The following is a 20,126-nucleotide window of genomic DNA, read 5'->3' on the forward strand; positions in this document are numbered from 1 at the left end:
AGCGAGGACCTTGAGGCTTGCTCTCAGCGGAATAACCTGCAGATCATAGACCTGCCTCAGTCTACCACCATGGGGAAAATCAAGCTTTATGTTGAGGAGATGCTGCGGTCGCTGTTTGGTGAGCACCTGAATGGTCACTTCTCCTTGGAGCGTGCCCACCGCTCATTGGGTTCTCAGCCACCATCGGGAGCCCCAGAATGCTCCATTATCGCCTATCTTTTGCACTACTATGATCTGGATAATATTTTGCAGCTCGCAAGGAAGTTATTTGAGCTTCACTACCAGGGAAGTAAACTTTCCATCTACCCTGATTTTATTCTGGCTGTCCAGAGTGCCCGTTGTGACTTCTTACCTGCCAAGAAACTCCTTATGAAGACTGGATTGCCCTATGCCCTAATATACCCAGCTAAATTGAAGGCTGCTCTGCATGGCAAGACCCATCTGTTTAGAAACCCTAAGCGGGCTATGAAATTAATTTGCAGACAGTTCAAGAAGGTTGACTGCAGTGACAAATCAACTGTAGTTGATCCTGGTGGCTGGCTTGGTGAAAATGACTGAGGACATTGAGACGTGTCAGATTTGAACTCCTCGCTCCTTTTCTGACATTATCTTCTCCAGCTATATTTAGCCTTCCACTTTTCTGGAAGGGTGCTTTAGCCCTCAGCCCCACCTAAGAACTACTGTAAGCTACTTAGACTGGCTTCTGCTCTTGGGTTGAGACCTTTGTTTCCTTTCCTTATTCCTGTTGAAACCTTTGATGTACTGGATGGACCCTTGGCCATCGTAGTTCTCGTGACTGACTCCTTGGGTATGGGCCCCAGCACTTGAGTGAGGGTGATCTGCAGCATGGTGGGACATCCACCTCAGAGGACTTGACTTGTGGACCTCACCTCTGTGTGTCGCTGACACCCATACTCTCTTGAGACGGGACCGATGACATCTACTACCTTTTGTCGTGGAATACTCGAAGGGTTGGGAATCCACATAAAGTGCGGCATATATTCACCTGTCTCAACATAGATATTGCCTTCTTTCAGGAGCTCAACCTTGCTGCTCGGACTTGCTATTGCTTGCATGCTGGCTGGATTGGCCAAGCACATATTACTGCACACTCAACCTACTCCAGTGGAGTGGCAATAGAGCTACAAAAGGGCTGTTCTGGGCACTGATCAACTATTATATGGGGAGGAAACTTCAATGTGACCCTTTGCTCTGACATGGATAAGTCCCTGGAGGCTACACACCCCCAACCCGGTGCTGCTGTGCAACTGCATACCATAATCTTTGTCCTTGATCTGTTTGATGCATGGTGATTGAGAAGCCCAGAAGGCATGGAGGGAATTTGTATTTCTACTGCCCATAACTCCTCATCCAGCATTGATTTTTGGCTCATGCCAGCGGACGTTGCAGCCTGGGTTCAGGAGATGGAACATTTGCCTCACACATTATCTGATCATGCCCCAGTTGTGCTACGGTTACACATGTCTGTAACTAGGGAACGTGCATTCTCCTGGCGCCTACCTCAGAATGCATTGTGCAACCAGTCCTTCCACTCTGAGGTCAAGGATGCTATTGTGGATTTTTTTGCACATAACACTCACTTGGTGCAGTCCCCTGGTGTTGTATGACAAGCTATCAAAGTGCATATCTGAGGGATATCAAGGGATATGTATATCTAAGTACACAGGGGTACTACATGCCTTTCTAGCTGAACTAGGGAGGTTGGAGCACAAGATGCATGATTTGGAGTGCCACTATTTTATTACTAATGACATGCAGCTCCCAGTGCAGCTTCTCACCCCTCCCTGTCCGAGTACGAGGAGGACGCTGAGTTGGAAGCCTTTTATCTGCACAAAGGGACTGCAGCCCACAGGTATGGGGAGTGTGACTGGGATGGGAAAACCCTTGCATCTCTACTATATGCCTCCTGCGGCACCCCATATATGTCTGACATTATTGAATTCCATGGCGAACACTGTTACTCTACTGGGGAGGTGATGCGTGTGATTCAGCAATACTACATAGATCTGTATGAATCCTCCTTATTGGTGGATCAGGATACTATGCAACACTATCTTGATTCTGCCCAGCTCCTCTGGCTTGATGATGATCATCAGCAGTATATGGATTTCCAGATGTTCGAAGTATGCCTAGTGGCAAGGCCACTGGACTGAACAGGCTAACCTATCAGGTTTATAAGGAATATGATGAGCTGCTGGCCCTGCAATTTTTGAATGTGCTTTCCCCAGGAAGCTGGAATCTTACCTCCCACTGTTCGTGAGCTTTTCTGGTTACTGTTCTGCGGACAAGTGTGACTCGTACTATCCCTTGTCATTGATGAATGTTGATAATAAAATCCTAGCTAAACTCCTGGCTGAGATTCTGCTGCCTCTGCTTCTCATGTTGTGCATCCAGACCAAGTTTGCTCCTGGACGTACCTGTATCACTGTTTATGGTGATCCACACCCTGAACCCTGAGCTACCTGCTGTCCCTGTTTTTCAGATGCCAAAAGGCATGTGACTCTTTAGAATGGTCTTACCTCTTTCTTCTCCTGCGGTGCCTGGGAATCATTCCAAGCTTTTCAAAATGGATCACTCTGCTGTACACATCCCCTACCGCTGGGTTTTTGGTTAATGACCTGGTTTCTCCAGCTTTAAGTATAGTCAAGGATAAACGTCAGGGCTGCCCTTTAACACCAGTGCTTTTTGAGATTGCCATGGAGTCACTGGCTGCCCGACTCCATCAATGCCATGTGATACGTGGCTTTGCCTTTACATCTAGATGGTTCACTGTCTCTATGTACGCGGACTACATAACGGTTTATGTCTACGATCCTGCTCGTAATCTGGCCTCAGTTCTGCAGAAGTTTGGTCAGTTTGGTGGCTTTACCAGTGTTCTGATAAACTTGACTAAATCTTCCACTTTTCCTTTGACGTTGGTTAGTCCTCTGCTCACCGTTGATTTCCCTCAAAAGTGGGGAGACTCTGCAGTTTTCTAACTGGGAGTCTGTGTCACTAGGAATGCTGCAGATATCTGGCGGGACAATGAAGGCCGGGCTATTACTAAGATGGTGGTGCTACCTAAATTTCTTTACCTTTTCACCAGCAACCTCTGCCGGTCACAAGAGCTTTCTTTCGCTGTCTCACCATCCATTGTTGTTACACTTGCATGGAAGGGAAGCAACCTCAGCTATCCCAAAAGATGCTGATACTGCTGTTTGAAAAAGGGAGTCCTACTGTCCCAAATTTGGAGTTACATTACATATTCGCACGGGCACAGTTTGCGCATCTGTGGTTCCACCTGGCAGTGCATGCAATAAAGATGGCCCCATTACTACAGCCACATTGTGGGAGGGCCTATGACACACACGCTAGGGGGTATACCTGCCTCTTCTGCACTGGGCAGGTATACCCCCTAGCTAGAAACCCTGCCCTGCCCCTATCCATGGATGAGAATATGTGTGATCAACTGAATCATATGAAAATACGAGTGATGGGTGATCTTTATCCAGAGGGTTCAATCACATCTCTAGCTACCCTACAGGCGTGCACTCCTTGCACACCCTTAGATGTTTTCCTGTACTATCGTTTGAGCGGCACCTGCAGGCAACTGCATCCTGCCTACCCCCGGGCCACTCGCAGCCTAGGGACGCTTGACTTATTAATTGCATCTTCATCTTGCAGCCGCTTGCTTACCTGTCTTACTCACTATTGTGCAGCACCGGGACCCCTTGACTCTGCCCATGGCTCGGGGGATGGCAGGGTAAGCTCGTTGAGACACTTTCTAACCAACAGTGGCACTGTTGTTGCTCGCACATGCGAATGCTCACTTTCAACTATCTGCTCTGCCTTGTGCATCTTAAATATCTGCAACGACTATTCCACATTGCCCTTCAACTGTATCACATGGGCCTCTGCAACAATGCCTTCATTGTGTGCCCAATCCTTGTGTGAATTGCTGACATGGGCTGCTTTTGCTGTGGAATGTTCCATGTATTTTGGACAGCTCAAGTTCTTATGCTCTTATACAGCTCCTGGCGCATTGCTAGTCACTTATGCTTGGACTCTGATGTGAAGTGTGCACTTTCTAAGCATTGTGTTGTTCTTTGATACATCAAAAAAGTCAATACAAATAATAGTGCCAATTCACACATGATATAAAAACTTTGCTCACGTTTGGGTCGTTCTTGTTTGCAACATGATTTTCACCCAAATGAAATCTAAATTGCACGATATGCCTTAATGGCATAATTTTGAGCATTAATGTAATAAACATAATACAAAATGTCAGAAATTATCCATGATTACACAAGAGCAAATAACCTTTCACTCAGGTGTATCTATCATGTACTCTGGTTCTTTGAATCAGTAGAAAATGGACCATCACTGATTTCTACTCGATTTACTTCCTCCTCATTTTCTCCAATGATTCACCAACCCCTTCTGGATAATTGGTTATCATGTCATCCTTTTCTGATTTCCTGAAAGTATATGTCATCTTTGAATATTTTTCCTGAAAGTTAAGCCATTACTTTTTTCAGTCTGCAGACACCTACCTCTTATTTTCTGAACGAAGCCCCCCCCCCAGTCTTGAATATATGTCCAAGTTATCAGTCAGCTTGAAGACCTTACTGACTAGGGAACTGTAAATGTATATTCAATTTGTCATTTGTGAAAATATTTTTCTTTTCCTATAAATATCAAACATCTGCCTAAGGTTTGAGCTAGGAGTATGGTCCAAAACAGCCAAAGAGTTATCAATTCATTGAAAAGAACAAATCTCCACTAGAAATGTAGACATTCAAATGCATAACACACGTTGTCTAAACAGCTTGTGGCATGTTTGTGATCTCCTCATTGTTTCCATTGTTCTTCCCTTCTTTCCTTCCCAAATCATTGCAGAGCTAATGTTGTTACTTGTCAGTGTCCATTTGTTTACATTGTTGTTATCATGCTCTTACAGAGGGCTCAATCTAAATGTGTTGTATTGACAGTACTTGCTTTTGTTACACAGTGAGCTAGTTTTCTGCCTTAGGCCCTAATTGTGAGCATGGCAGATTATAATTCAGGTATACCAAGAAGCCAAAGTATTTGATTTCAATCAGCATCCAACACCAAATCTTGCAATTATAAAATGTGTTCCCGGGACTAATCAGATCTAGGAATAAAAGTTATTTTTCAGTTGTTCTTCCCTAATTCCAGGAACATATCCACTGACATTTTCCACCCTGTCTGAGGGAGGGTCGTGAAGATCCAGGTTGTAGGGAGCGTATGTCGAGGGGTCAGGGCATGCTAGATCAAGATAAGGTTAGGCTAGAGGAATATACTGTGGTTATTTATGACACTGCAGTGGTCTGCCCAGGAGTCGGCAGTGCTTGGTGTGCCCACTGATACCATGTCAGACCCTTCAGTAATTTCACAAGGTGTGCATCTGCACCTAGCGAAACGAGGCCTGGGGTCATTTGACCTAAGAATACTGGATTCTGTATAGACAGCCCTAGTAATTCCAGCCCAGGAGATACCGGGCTATTTCGAACAATTGGAAGCTGTATGCTTTTACGCCAGGCTACTTATAATGAAGGCCTTAATATCATATTACATCATTTTCTGGTGAAGGTGCAGGTGTGCTGGATGCAATAAAACCTCAGTGCAATCCAATGTATAATATCATAAACCAAATATCATTTGGCAGAAATATTGTTTTCTAAATAGTTATGATTAATATTAGAAAATCTATACCCAAAGGGAGCAACATTGTAATTTATATTTAGGAGAATGTATTTCTGTGAGATGATATTTTTAGTGACAATATTATTGTGACATGCCATGTCAAATATCAATGTGGTGAGGTTGGGAGATGGCAATCTCAAGATTCATTTGGTGCTCACTAGCACCTTTGAGGGATCTGCCCAAGGCATTCTTCCTGCCCGCTCAACTGACTCCACTCAGTGATGTACCACTGTAACTTCTGGCAACCTGAACTTCTCATAATGTTCCACAAGATTGAATCAGCCTCATATCCACCAATGCAAGGGACAATCTGTGACCATTCAATGCTGTCAAATGCTTTTTATGTCTCCAAACCGAGAATATATGTAGCTTTGTCTTATATGCCACAATGATGGGCAAAACATAGGAGTAACAATCTGTTTCATCTTTGTTTAAATTAGGAATGGCAGTCTTAGGCAGAAAGACAGCCATTAATGTTGAATTTCATTATTACATTTCTGAAAGACAGCAGAATTTATTTTAGTCTACTGTTCTAAAGTGGCTCATTGTCAGTCTGCTATGCATATAACATGCATCATGCTTGAATTTTTCTGTGGATTTTTCCGTGGACCAGACAGTCGCCCTCTTTATTTACAGAGCTCCAAGATCTCTTACAAAACCAAAAAGTAAGCCATGTATCATTTATCCCAAACTTTACTTTTTCAAATTGCAGTTTTTCTATTAAACTTGATCTGGGCTTTGTGTTCTAATGTTCTACTTTTTGTTTATATGCCTTTCTATTGATTCTTCTAGAGAAAAATATAATTTGCCATTGTTGCATAAACATCTTTTTCCTAATCAATATTCTGTTGACTAAGCTAGCACAATTCACTTCACAACTGGAATAAAGACCTGCTATGCTCATCAGTAAACATTCAGGGAACACCTATGCACCACAAATGTAATCGTTCTATGAGCTAAACAACCATTTTGATCATATTCCTGTAAAGTTGCTTATACTCTTTAGTTATTTATAAAGGAGCCCCACACATCTTCCAACAACTAATCACTCATTTTTCAAATCTATTTGCCAGGGCTTTAACCACAATTGTAATATCATTATTAATTATATTAATATTAATGCCTCTTTGAGGCAGGTGTCAAGAAGAAGCCATATTTACTTCTCCATACATTTCATTACTTCATGTGTGCTACACTGTACTGCACACATCCAACATGTGAAATTAAAGTACAAGTGACTAACTATAGCAATTGCTACTAGAATTGTCTCATTCTAGTGCAAAACCTATTCTAGACACCACATGAACACTTTTGTACCACAGTGCATGGCGCTAGGCAACCTCTTTGTGTGCCAAAGCAGGAGAAGAGAGGAGAGCATGCCTTATTTAGTCAATATAGCCCTTTGCTTATTTCTCCCCCTAGTGCAAGACAGCACAGAAACTTTGGCTATAATTCAGTATATTTGCCCCAAAATGGTGTGCCCTTTGTATGAATATTGGCTCTGTTTGTTTACTGGTTGGAGGATTTGCTTCATGTTCTCATAGCATAGGAGGCACATTATTAGTGGCCTAGGTATGTCTTTATTTATTTTTCAAGCATAGCCTGTGGGACCTTTGTAATTCAAATGGTGGTTAAAGTTCAACATATATTATTTTTAGTATGGAGGAAGATAGGAATTTTAAGTCCCTCTTTGGCCTCCAGGATCTCAAAGAGACTAATTTTATCCCTTCTACCTCTATCCTCAAGTTCAGTATTTTTCTTAATACATTCCAAAGTTCATTACCCCAATCTGGTGCATCCATCACCTTCCCTTCAAGGGCTTCTAATTGTTTTTCACAACTGTTAAGTGGAGCTTTACACATCATCATCTTGTTATGTATAGACTTTAGATCTCTCTAGGTCTCTGTAGTCGACATTTCTACCAGATCTTGATTTCTTTTACTTCCATCATGAGTGTATCTAATGTGATGGAAGGTCATGGAAGGTCATGTATGATTGTGGCTAAGGACTCTTGATATGCTTACTTCTTCCCTTCAGCGAACACCTCAGAAAAAATCAACTGTCTAGAGGCTTTCTTCTCAGACGTCTACAGTTCTTAGGAAGTATTTAATTTGATGTATTTTGTTTTTTTCAGTTTCTCACATTATACTATTATTTATTCTACATGATAGTGTCTCCAGGTTGCCACTAGTTGATAGCTTCACAGTTGTAGGTATCTCATGGTGTGTGCATATAAACAAGAATAACTACCTCAAGGAGGGCCTGTTGCTTCATAATTGCTGGCCTGTCCCAATTCAATGGGTACTAACTTCAAGGTAAGCAACCTGATAGCAATGTATGGATGTTTCTGTCTTGCGTTGCTCACAGTTGTTGTTTTTATATTCCCTCTGCCAGTCATGAAACTCTATTGTGATAAGTGAGTGCAGTAGGTGAATGTTCCTGGAAGGCAATTTACCACTACGACTTTCAGGAGTAGCACCAGCACCTCACAATCATGTCCTTTTCATCCTCTGTGTCCATGACGATAGTACAGTGCTCCGTGTTTGCTTCTGGCTCTTCACTCTATTCCCGCAGATGTCAGATTCAGATGAAAAGGCCTTGACAGGTGAGTGAAGTTCTGCAGATCTCAACATTCTGCTCTAATATCTTGTAGGGATTGCTCTCAACCCTTTTTTAAATAGTGAGGGGACTCTTCAGACTTAATGCTGATGACAATATCAAAGATTTAAACACCTCATGGCTGGGTTCTGCATCATTGTACTAGGCATTTTAATTGCATTTGCATGTCTTTTAGCTGTCTTCTTTTTCTTTATGGTTAACTTGGCCGCTGAGGAGTGATCAGTTGGTATTCCAATTGAATACGGTTCAGATGGACTTCAATCCCTTTGGAAAATTCAGTTATAAGATATCTATTTTTTAGCATTAGTATTGTTAAACTCCAGCTACTTAGTTGTGGTTAGTACCATATTTTTATTGTGTGAGGCCAGCCGGATAAATGTCAGGTGGGTGTTTGCAAGGAGGCAAGATCCCATTAACCTGTGCAGCTGTCCCATTTCTGCCTTTTTCCCCTTTGTCTCTGCATTTTACCATGTCATCTTGCTCTCTAACAGAGGCGTCCACAACCACTGGGGACATCTTAAACTGGAAATTGAGTGCTCCTCAGAGACTTCCTAGAGTATGCACTTAGTGAACCTCTCCATTGGTCCCCCACACTATAATCTTGAGGAGGTACTCCAACCCTCTCTTCAGACGCCATGATTGGTTACATTGTAAAATTACAGTGTAAAATGTTACAATCAGTGCAAACAGTTTACAAGCATTTTCCATAAACATTTATAAGAATGGCTGTTGCAAGATGGGTGCAGCACATACCCTCCTACTATCAATCTCGATCCTTCACAGACTCGTGTTCTATACGCTTATTAAAAGTTTAGTCATAGGCATAATTAACAATGTAGGCAAATGAAAGGGAAAATGAAATATTGTTTCCCTAGAATTACACAACAAGGCAACAGAAAAGGGTTTCAGTTGGTGTTGTGGTGTTTAATTATGAAACCTAGACCACAGTGAGGGCACGTTTTAAAAAAATGTTCCTGACATAAGATAGACTCACAGCTTTCTGTAGCCAGTAATAGCTATTTGAGAACAGGAGAAACAATTTAAAATCTTTATTCAGTTGAAAAGAAAACCCTTGTTAGCATTTAAGACGGCACCGGAGATTCTGAAATGCAGCATCTCAGTTGAGACATGAGTTGGACATTAGAAAAGCTGGTATGCTACATCACGTGCTCCTCTTTTCTTTTTTTCCTACATAAATGTTGTGTAGATATGATACCAGGAGCCAATTAAATCTAATCTAGTTTAATTATACCTAGCAGAAATCACACTCTGTCACTGTTGATTGCATAAGGATATTGCTTTTATCATGTTAGGCTCTTAACCATCAAGTACACTGCTGTGAGCAAATCAAGCACCAGAAGCTTCACATTTTGATCCACATATCAGATAATTAGGTAGAAAATAGAAACACGTGCATCTATCTGCTTCTGTTGTGCCTGCGTGCTACAGACAAACCTGCCTACATTCCCAATAGTTGCTAAATGTATACAAAGCAGTGATGGGCTAAGCAATCAAATAAAAATTGTGTTATGAAACCATAGGAACAATCATATCCTGTCAGTAGCAGTCTTATTAAAGGGTTGACATATGTTACGTCTGCAATATATGCATTGCAGATGCTTTGTTTGCTATTCTGTTCTCTTTGGTCAATGGAACTGGCGGATTTTGGCCCAGCACCTCTATTATATGACACTGGGTACCCAGTGCAGTTCTGCCCAAAAAATAGTGATCCATATTCTAGCCTCTCTTATTATTGGGACAGGCTGGTTAGCAAGATCCTTATGCGTGCATGCAGAAGAACTAGACTCCCCCAACAAAGAAAGCAAAAGCAGTACTTAATTTGAGCTGGTGGCTGTCGGTGGGGCTCACCAGTACTTAGTTTTCTGCATCAGACATTTACAGTGCGCACTCCATTTTCTGGCCACTGAGGCCCATATTTATACTTTTTGACGCTAAACTGCGCTAACGCAGTTTAGCGTCAAAATATTTAGCGCCGTCTAACGCCATTCTGAAGCGCCATGCGGGCGCCGTATTTATGGAATGGCGTTAGCCGGCGCTAGCAGACCGGCGCTGCCTGGTGTGCGTGGAAAAAAACCACGTACACCAGGCAGCGCCGGCGTAGGGGGAAAATGGCGTTAGGGCGTCTTAAAATGGGGCAAGTCAGGTTGAGGCAAAAAAATCGCCTCAACCCGATTTGCGCCATTATTTTCAACGCCCAGACGCCATTTAAATGACTCCTGTCTTAGTAAAGACAGGAGTCATGCCCCCTTGCCCAATGGCCATGCCCAGGGGACTTATGTCCCCTGGGCATGGTCATTGGGCATAGTGGCATGTAGGGGGGCACAAATAAGGCCCCCCTATGCCACCAAAAAAAATTAAAAAATATAAAAATGTATACTTACCTGAACTTACCTGAATGTCCCTGGGGTGGGTCCCTCCATCCTTGGGTGTCCTCCTGGGGTGGGCAGGGGTGGCAGGGGGGGTCCCTGGGGGCAGGGGAGGGCACCTGTGGGCTCATTTTAAGCCCACAGGCCCCTTAACGCCTACCCTGACCCAGGCGTTAAATAGTGGCGCAAATGCGGGGTTTTTTGACCCGCCAACTCCCGGGCGTGATTTTTGCCCGGGAGTATAAATACGACGCATTTGCGTCGCCGTCATTTTTTTAGACGGGAACGCCTTCCTTGCATCTCATTAACGCAAGGAAGGCGTTCACGCAAAAAAATGACGCTATTTGCCCATACTTTGGCGCTAGACGCGTCTAACGCCAAAGTATAAATATGGCGTTCGTTTTGCGCCGAATTTGCGTCGAAAAAAACGACGCTAATTCGGCGCAAACGGAGCATAAATACGGGCCTGAATCTTTCTGAGTCACTGAGGACACGGGAGCATCATCTCACAGGCCAGTATGGTCATTGCTGCAGTTCTGAAGTGCATCACCAGTCGAGTGCACCAATATATCGACATGCCAGTCACTGATATAAAGGCAAAATATGGTAGGGAAATTATGTGCCATTGCCCCCCTCCATTAGGTATTAGGTGCACCGACATTGCACGTCAGCTGCCACAGAGAACAGCTTTTCAGCAACAGACACCTCTGGCATTGCACCAAAGTGAAAGATGTCTGCAATGCCAGATACTGCTTGACTGATCGATTCCAGGGTGCAAAAATGGCAACTACATTTTCAGACAATCAACAATTGCACATTATCTGGTGGTTGAGGATTCCATTTAACTAACTCATATTGGCACTGCATGGGTAATTTGGAAATGGTATCACAAACATATTCAATCATAATGTCACCCCATCACAGTACATACCCAAGAGACTAGCATTGATTGCATGCTTGTATGGGATCATTGCAGAATTTTCAAAGTTATCAAGTTATGTGAAGCATCACAGGCTTTAGTTGCAGGTAATGTGAGGTATGCTAGTTCCCTCCATTCACTTACTCCATTCTGACATCCAACCACCTTGCACATAGGGCATGCACAGGTACAGAAGCTACCATTAAGCACAATAGTGGAATGCAAAAGTCAGGTTTCTGAATTCTTGATCATTCAGATTATATGCTCTGTACTTCACAGAAAAGTGTGTGGTACATAGCATTGCTACGTGGCAGTGCTTAAATGTAGATCTTATCCTTGATCTATGGCTCCATCTTAGTTTCTGGGGTGGTGACAAAGAACATAAATAAGGCTTTGCAGGTGTGTGACCTAGTGGCTTTGCATTCATCTAGGCTGTTATTGTGGTCATGGTGCTACAACCCAATGCGAAGATATTACTCACTTGTTCATCAACACAGTCAGTCATAGATACGTACATACATATGCATCATTGTTAGAGCTGGCATCTTTAGGGTGGTCTTACCCTAGACATTTTACCATTCACCTCCTGTTTTTGCTCTATCTGTTTGTTGGTCTTAGGACTCTGAGCACTTTGCCAAAGGTAACCAATGCTAAAGTGCATGTGCTTCTCTCCTAAATATGATAACCTTGGTATATTCACAATCAGCACATTGAATTTACTTATAAATCACTTGTAAAGTGGTATGCCCTATACCCAGGACCTGTATATTAAATGGTACTAGTAGGTCTGTGGCACTGATTGTGGCACCCACTTCAGTAGCCCTTAAACATGTCTCAGGCGTGCCATTGCAGAGCCTGTGTGTGCAGTTTCACTGCCACTTCGACTTGGCATTTAAAGCCTCTTGTGAATCTTTAAGCTCCCATTTTCTTACATGTTGGTCACTCCTAAGGTAGGCCCTAAGTAGCCCACTGGGCAGGGTGTCAAGTATGTAAAAGGCAGGACCTGTACGTTTAAGTTTCATATGCCCTGGTTATGAAAAGCTCCAATAGTTGTTTTGCAGTACAGTGAGGCCTGCTCCTCTCATATGCCAGTATTGTGAATTCCATAATATACTTTAAAGCTGTAATTCCTGATTAGAAATGAGTAGCTGCATCATGCTTCATATCATTGGAATGGAAATGATAAATCCTCTTCACTGGTAAGGTCAGATTTATAATTACTATTTTAGAAATGCCACTTTTAAAAAAGTGGGCATTTCTCTGCTCTTACTGCTCTATGTTCCTGACAGCCTTTTCCCATACACGTCTCGTCTGGGCTGGGAGACAGCTACATTTGTGCACTCCCTTCAGACACCCACAACAGAGAACACTTAACTGTATCAGTATTCACCTGCATACTGATTGTGAGAAAAGGTCTCTTTTTTACATGGTTAGCACCCACGTTTTGCCTGATGTTTGATGTAGCCTAGAAGTTGTAGTGCCCAGTGCTCCTGCTAACCTGGTTTGTAAAACAATGCCCTTCCTGGGTAGAGGAGCTAACACCCCCTCCCTCCGGAATGTGCACTGCTCTGGCGGTGAGTTTAAAAGACCTACCGCTGCTAGCACAGGAGTCTTTAATAAGGTTTATTAATGAGTGTTTATGTGTTTTGAATAATGAGTTTATGTAGAAAATGAAATAACGTAGAAAAATAATTCACCCATTTGAAAATATGACCTCGAAGAATGGCCACCAATCTTCACGAAATGTACTAATTAATGATTAATACACATGAAATGTTGAAAAGGTAATAGAGTAATGCAGTAATATGTCATATTAAGGATTATGAAGTATGCTTTAGCTTATTATTTGTAGGCCTTAACTTAGCGAGTGTCTTGGACTATTTTGCCAGGCCTTATGCAGAAGCTGTATTTCTTGCCGGTTAATAAAATGCTGACTGAGTGAATTAAACTGTGAAATGTCTATTGTCTTGTCAAAAGTGCTTAACAGAAGCTTTTGTTGAGAACCAACTGCCAGGAGATGATATTCCTGCTATTGTAACATTTTATGTGTGAGACTGACTTTCCCAGGACAAGAATAATGAAGATACTGACCGGAGTGGAAGCTGCAACAATATTATTACCTGACAAGCCGGATGATGAGAACATTGTAAAGTGGACCAATCAACTGTAGGTGAATGATGAAATATTAGAATTCATAGATTTGACATAGAAATATTATTGGACAAAGTATGAATATGTGATTAACTGACCAATAGAGAATAAGGCGATAGTTTAGGTGACTTTGATATAACAACACCGCAGTGGGAAAAGACTTTAGATGAAGGGAGAATTAATCAGAATTATTTAGACTTGAGAGGAGAAGAAGCAGCTTAGGAGAGAGACATACATTCCGACATTGGGCTCATATCTTACCGAGAGCCTGATGCCTTGTTGATCGACTGATGACCTGAGGCTGTTTCTGCTTTGCTGACCCATACCGAGGATTGGTATAAATTGAAATGTGGTAATATGCATTCTTGCTTTTTCGTTCTAGGTACCAACTGCGCTGTTTTGATAGATCCATAGCTAGATGTTTTTCCAAATTTGTGTTACTAAATTGTTATGCATGAAACCCAACATGCCGATGCTAATCTGGTGTTAGTTGAGAATTCTGACTGATGATGAAAAAGATAGATGTTTGATGGATTTCTCTGCTTAACTACATGTATTTAATGTCATTAACGCAGCTGACTCTGCTATTGATTTGCACTGTAACTCTAGAGTGTGTCGTGGTTCAAGCTTTGATTAGATTACTTTTCTTCCACCGTTTTGGACAATCAGTGCTGTTTTTGTATGTGTTCCATTTGATTTTGAGGTTAATCTACATGACCTTAGCATTGTTAATATAGGGAAATAAACTTACGAAACTTTTATTAAAGGTGTGGTTATTCATGGCTGAAAGGTCATGGTGAGTGACATGTATTGACTCCATTGATTATTGATTTTATTGATTATTAATGATTGATGATTATTGTGTATTGATTATTGATGATGCACTGATGCAATGAATCTATGGTAAGAACTTCTTAATTGCGAGTCAAAAGTTTCATCGACCTATTAGCGTCCCCTTCTAAGTATACTTATTAAGGTCTGACCGCCTAACAGTTATGGTAGCAGACTGATGGTTAGTCTCCTTAAGAGTTGCCATAGATGTCCAGTACAGAGTGATAACAGAGACGGTAAGAGACCGATGGTTCGTCTCCTTAGGAGCCTACCATATATGTGCAGTATACAGTGACAGGTGCTCCCAGTTATGGTACCAATTTGAAGCTGGTCCTTTTGAGAGTTCATTATTATTGAGATTTGGAATTTGTTTTTCAGTGATGATAATTGGAGAGAAAATGATGTTCCCCACAAGCCCATAAATGACATTCCCAGATCCTGGATCCTGCTAGTAGTTGTTGACGATGTTCCTGCCGTTCAAGTAATAGAGTGATTGAAATAGGTTGCACTTGCACAGCTTATACAAATCGCAGGTGAATTGTGAAGTTTGCGAGAGTTTTAGGGAGTTTGCGTACTCCAAATGAAGTTGTAGTAGGAGTGTGCGTAGTCCGCAGTGAGAGAGTAGGGAAGTTGTTGAACTTAATATGTGTGTGGCGCTTTGTGCTAAAAAAATTGTCCATGTGGTTGTTGATGTGTGGTCTAAGAATCCGGAGTATATTGAAAAGTGTATGAGACACTTGGTTATTTGTCTGGTTTAGTAAGTTGATCAGGCGTGGTCAACAAGTCAGTGTGTGGGTTAAAGTGGGTGAGAGAAAATTTTGACTGAGATTTGGCAAGTTCTATGTGCACTAGGACAGACCCATTGATCAGTTGAGAGTACAATTTGCGGGCCGAATTTTGCGTGCAAATCTGGGAGACCAAGGAAGAGGAATAGCTGTAAGTGCGGAAAGAGCCATCAGTGAAAATCCGGAGGGTTTCTGAAGCGATTGTGTTACCTTTCCTGTAGTAAACCAGCAGATTTGTTTTGGGTTTTTGTTTTTTTTGATTAGTGCTCACAAAATTTTGTATTAGTTTTGTGTGGATTGGAGTTTAGGAGGACGAGCCGCAAGACTTTGTCAGCCGCAGTACGTGTGAAGTCATTGGAGCTGCGCTAGGATAGGTCGGTCAGTGAAAAGGGTCGCGCACGGATTGGCGGCCGTCGGTGAGAGGCAATTGGTTGAGAACATGGGTAAAAGGAATCTTGGGATTAAAAGTGATTTCCTGATTTGATTTTGAATAAACAAAAGTGGAAAAGATGAAGTTTTTCAAAGCATTGAGAAGTGCCTTAAGGGGAGATACATATATTACAGCGAGTGTAGGTGAAGCTACACCGCCGGAAGGTACACCCGCTTACATTGTGATGGAAGAGAGAGGTGTCACGCCATGTCTTTGGTTAAAGCGATGGTGCAAATTGACAGAGAAAGATGGGAACTTAGCGTTTCCTACAAATGGAACGTTCAGTTTGAGTGTTGTAGAGCATTTACAGATGACACTATATGCATCAAAGCCCCTTCCGAGACGAGCATAGTTTGAGGAATTAGGGATTTGGGAGCTGGTAGCCAGACAGCAACAGCAATTGAAATTTGAGAGAAGGATAAGAAGGGCAGAAAAGACTCTAGCGGAAGTTAAATGGTATTGGGACCAGAAGGTATGGATAACAGAGACTTTGAAGGGAATTAAGTTGTTTCCGGCAATTACGCAGGAAAATGAGAAGGAAGGAAAGAAAGTGACTAGGAAGTCTAATAGAAGTCCGTCCAAAAGTATGAGTGCTAGAAGGTCTTTAAGAGTAGAAGAGGAATCAGATGATGATGAGTTCCTTACACAGTTATTGAGAGACCGACCACCACCATGTACAGTACATGAGAGTGGTCTGAGTACTGGTCCTGATCCGACAGCCCTGACACAGGTTAATGGGACTTGGGGTCCAGTGCAGGCTAATGCTAACCTGACACAGAATGCGGTCAGAGTGGTCCTAATGTGCCAACTGCTCCTGTAGTGCAGACAAAGATGCAGCCACCACAGATACAGAGAATATATCCTGATGTGCCCATTTTAAAAAAGACTTCGAACTTAGTGGTGCCCATGGAGCAGGTGGTGATGAGACCAATACTGGTCCAGAATGAACCAACTCCAATTCTGTTGCCCCAAGTGAAGCCGCAGATAATGCAGAGATTTACGCCAGTGACAGGAACACAGTCAGACTTGACTCCGATGATGAATATAGAATATGGGAGTCACTCTCCCACAGAGCGTAGTTGCCAGAGCAGCCCCAATGCTATATCACTACCAATTACTGTTGGTCCAGCGGTACCATTATTTGCACAAAAGAAACCAATTATGATTGAACAGGGAGCAATGACCCAGAGTTTAATGAGGGGAGGACCTAATGAACAGGTTCAGGAAGTCTCTCCTGTGGGTCAGACTTGTGACGGATTAAGATCTTTGTTAGACTTTATTCCACTTGTTGCACTTCCAGATGCTGCGACAGGACCAAATGTTAGCCAGAGGTTGAAATTATTGACATTGCAGAATTTAAATGTAGTAGCGCAGCAGGTGCCCCAGATCCAAGCGAGTAGCATTTTGTTACAGGGATTGACAGCTCAGCAGTTAACTGAATGGTTAGATAAGCTTAATACCCCGCAGAATGCCCCTAAAGGAGAGGAGTATTTGAATTGTGCTAGACTAAGCATGGAAGCGGGTGACCCAGTAGTAGTGGGTAGTTGGTTGGAGGGGAACATGACGACCAGCTAACGCGCTGCTCGTGAACTCCCGTCGGACGGACGAGACGCCTAGCATCGCGCGATTTTGGACGTGAGCGGATCTCCCCCGGTCAGTGCTCAGGAGAGCTGCGGAGGTTTCGCTTGTTGTTTTCGATATTTGGTGCCCCCGGCGATGGCCGGATTGACTGGAGGGATTTCGGCGGGGGAGAGGATTCCCCCCGCGCGTCATTGCACACATGGTCCGGGAGCCGGGACTTGGAACCGGAGCTCCCGTTCGGCGCTTTGGGGAAGCCCTAGGAGCCGTGCCAGAAGGGGTTGTCAGCAGAGCGAGCGAGGAGCGGCAACGACAACGGTGATATCATCTGTTTGGCGGCTTAGGGGGAGTTCGGGGTGTTTATTTTCCTGGTTGGAGCCTGTCTTTAGCAGGCAGAGGTAGTTTGTACTATCGGGGCTGCCTTCCCAGGAGTAACGGGGCACCTACGCCAATCTCATTTAAAACTTACATGTGTTGCTCATTACCTTGCAAAAATAAGTAGGTGCAAGAGCTCTCTATGGATTAGCTGAGTACCGTGCTCTTGGCATTGCGTTCCACAATTGCACTCTGTCAGGGAGTATTAAGTTTTGGCACTCCTTGACATTCCACAAACATAGAACTTGTACAAGCTCACTGCGCAAAAAGGATTTAATGCACTGATAGACGCCGCTTACTCAACGTTTTTGTATTCGTGGTAGAGCACGGTTTAGTTAGAAGTGCTGAAGATCATAAATTATTGCTTCTACTGGGATTTCTTCAGATTTAAAAGCCTTTGCGATAAGAAGTGAGCCATTATCTAGCTCGGTTTCCCTTGGGGGGGGGGGGTATTTGGACCTTCACAACTTGTACTGTGTTTTCCAGCATTGCCAGTTTTTTTTTTTTTTTTTTGTAAATACGGCACAAGGTCATCGGTCAAGGTAGACTGGTGATCTAAAGAAAGAAAAAAAAAAAAAGAGAAAGAGAAAGGGGGAAAGAAAATAAAAGAGAAATTCTCTTTTTATTGGGCCACGTTATTATCTTAATTTACCCCGCTGTAGTGTCTTTTTTCCGGCCTTGGTCGGGAAAACTAGTAAGAAAGACGGCGAACAAGAAGGGGGGGCCATTGGCTCCGGTGAGGGGTGGTGGGGTGTCCTGGAAGCAGGCACCAAATTCCAGTATTTGGACAGAAGCGGCGAGAGGTGTGCGACGTGGGAGATCTTATACTTCCCGCTGCTCTCTTCGTGGGAGTCTTCCGGAGACTCCGGGGGTCTTCACCAGAAGTAGCTTAATTGGGAAGGGGGTAAGAAGAGAGTGCGAGAGTGTTGGAGCCTCACAGTGTATGTCATCAATTAAGTGTCGCCCCAGGGGTGACCGGGCAGAAGTCAATGACTTGATCGTTGCTAGGAAAAGTAAGCCCGGCACCCGGGGTGTGAGTGTTAATCTTCGGACTCAGTTGTCTGGGACTGTAACAACAGGCACAGCGGACTTAGATCCTAAAACCCACGGTGAGGGGTCAAACTACACAACATTATTTGTGGATCATCTTCTACCCCTCCGGGAGGAAAGTCAAATTGAGCTTCAGGGGAGGAGCGATTCTTTGATCACAAGGTATTTTCAGACTACAATCCCTCCACCACAAGCCATGGCAGACGCCCAACCGGTCTTAGGCGAGTTAGGGGCATTAAAGCTAGTTGAAGGCTGTTCAGCTGTTGGCCCAGCCCAAAAACTATTAGATAAGGAACCAGTTATGCTGAGAGAGGGCCCTCCCAAGACATTTCCCTTGCTGGAAGTTGACGGTAATTCCTCTAGTGGATCAAAATCACACGACATGGACGTACAGGCTTTGTTAATCTCTCTTACTAAAGAGATTAGGGGAAAATTCGAGATTTCAGAAACTAATCAAACTAGGATTCGGGAAGCCTGTGAAGTCTTGGAAAGTAAAATCAACTTGCTAACAGACCGGTTGGGGAAGTTAGAGGCGGTGGTGGAGGCCCATGAGGAGCGCGTGTTAGCTCAATCTAAGGACATTTTACAATTAAAACGGGGAGAAAAGTTGTTGCAGGATAAATTGGAAATATTGGAAAACAACATGAGGAGAAATAATATCAGGCTTTTGGGAGTCCCAGAGGGCGTGGAAGGGGAAGACATTAAGGGCTATGTGATCGCTTTGATTAAGGAGGTCCTCCCTAATATAGCAGGGATTAATTTGGAAGACGATATTCAGAGAGTCCATCGTGATCCTTTCAAGAAAAATCCCGGAAGGAAAAACCCCAGGAGGATTTTGATAAATTTCAACACATACTCTATTAAGGAAAGAATCTTGTCTGAAGCCCTTAAGGTTGGAGCTTTCCCCAAGGGGGATTGTTCTTTTAGGATAAGATCAGATGTGTCTAAGGCAACGTTAAACAGGCAGTGGGAGCTGGGAAACTTTATGCGGGAGCTCCGTGATCTTGGGGCTACAGTCCAACTAAGGTTCCCGGCCGCTCTCCGTATTATGTGGAAGAATAAAATGTATAATATGAGAGATCCCGGGGAGGTTAGCGCATTTATAGATCAGATTAAGGCGTCTCAATAAGATCCAGTGGAAAAGTTCCGTCCGGCGAGGAGTTCGAAGTGAGGATAACAGGATGGTTATCCCAGTAGAAATAGGGAGGGTTCCTCTGGGGAGAGGGGTGGGGGGGGGGGTTTTGGGGGCATGTTGGTGTTGGGTGTGGGGG

This window comes from Pleurodeles waltl, chromosome 3_1, assembly GCF_031143425.1.
Source record: "Pleurodeles waltl isolate 20211129_DDA chromosome 3_1, aPleWal1.hap1.20221129, whole genome shotgun sequence".
NCBI classification, from domain to species: domain Eukaryota; kingdom Metazoa; phylum Chordata; class Amphibia; order Caudata; family Salamandridae; genus Pleurodeles; species Pleurodeles waltl.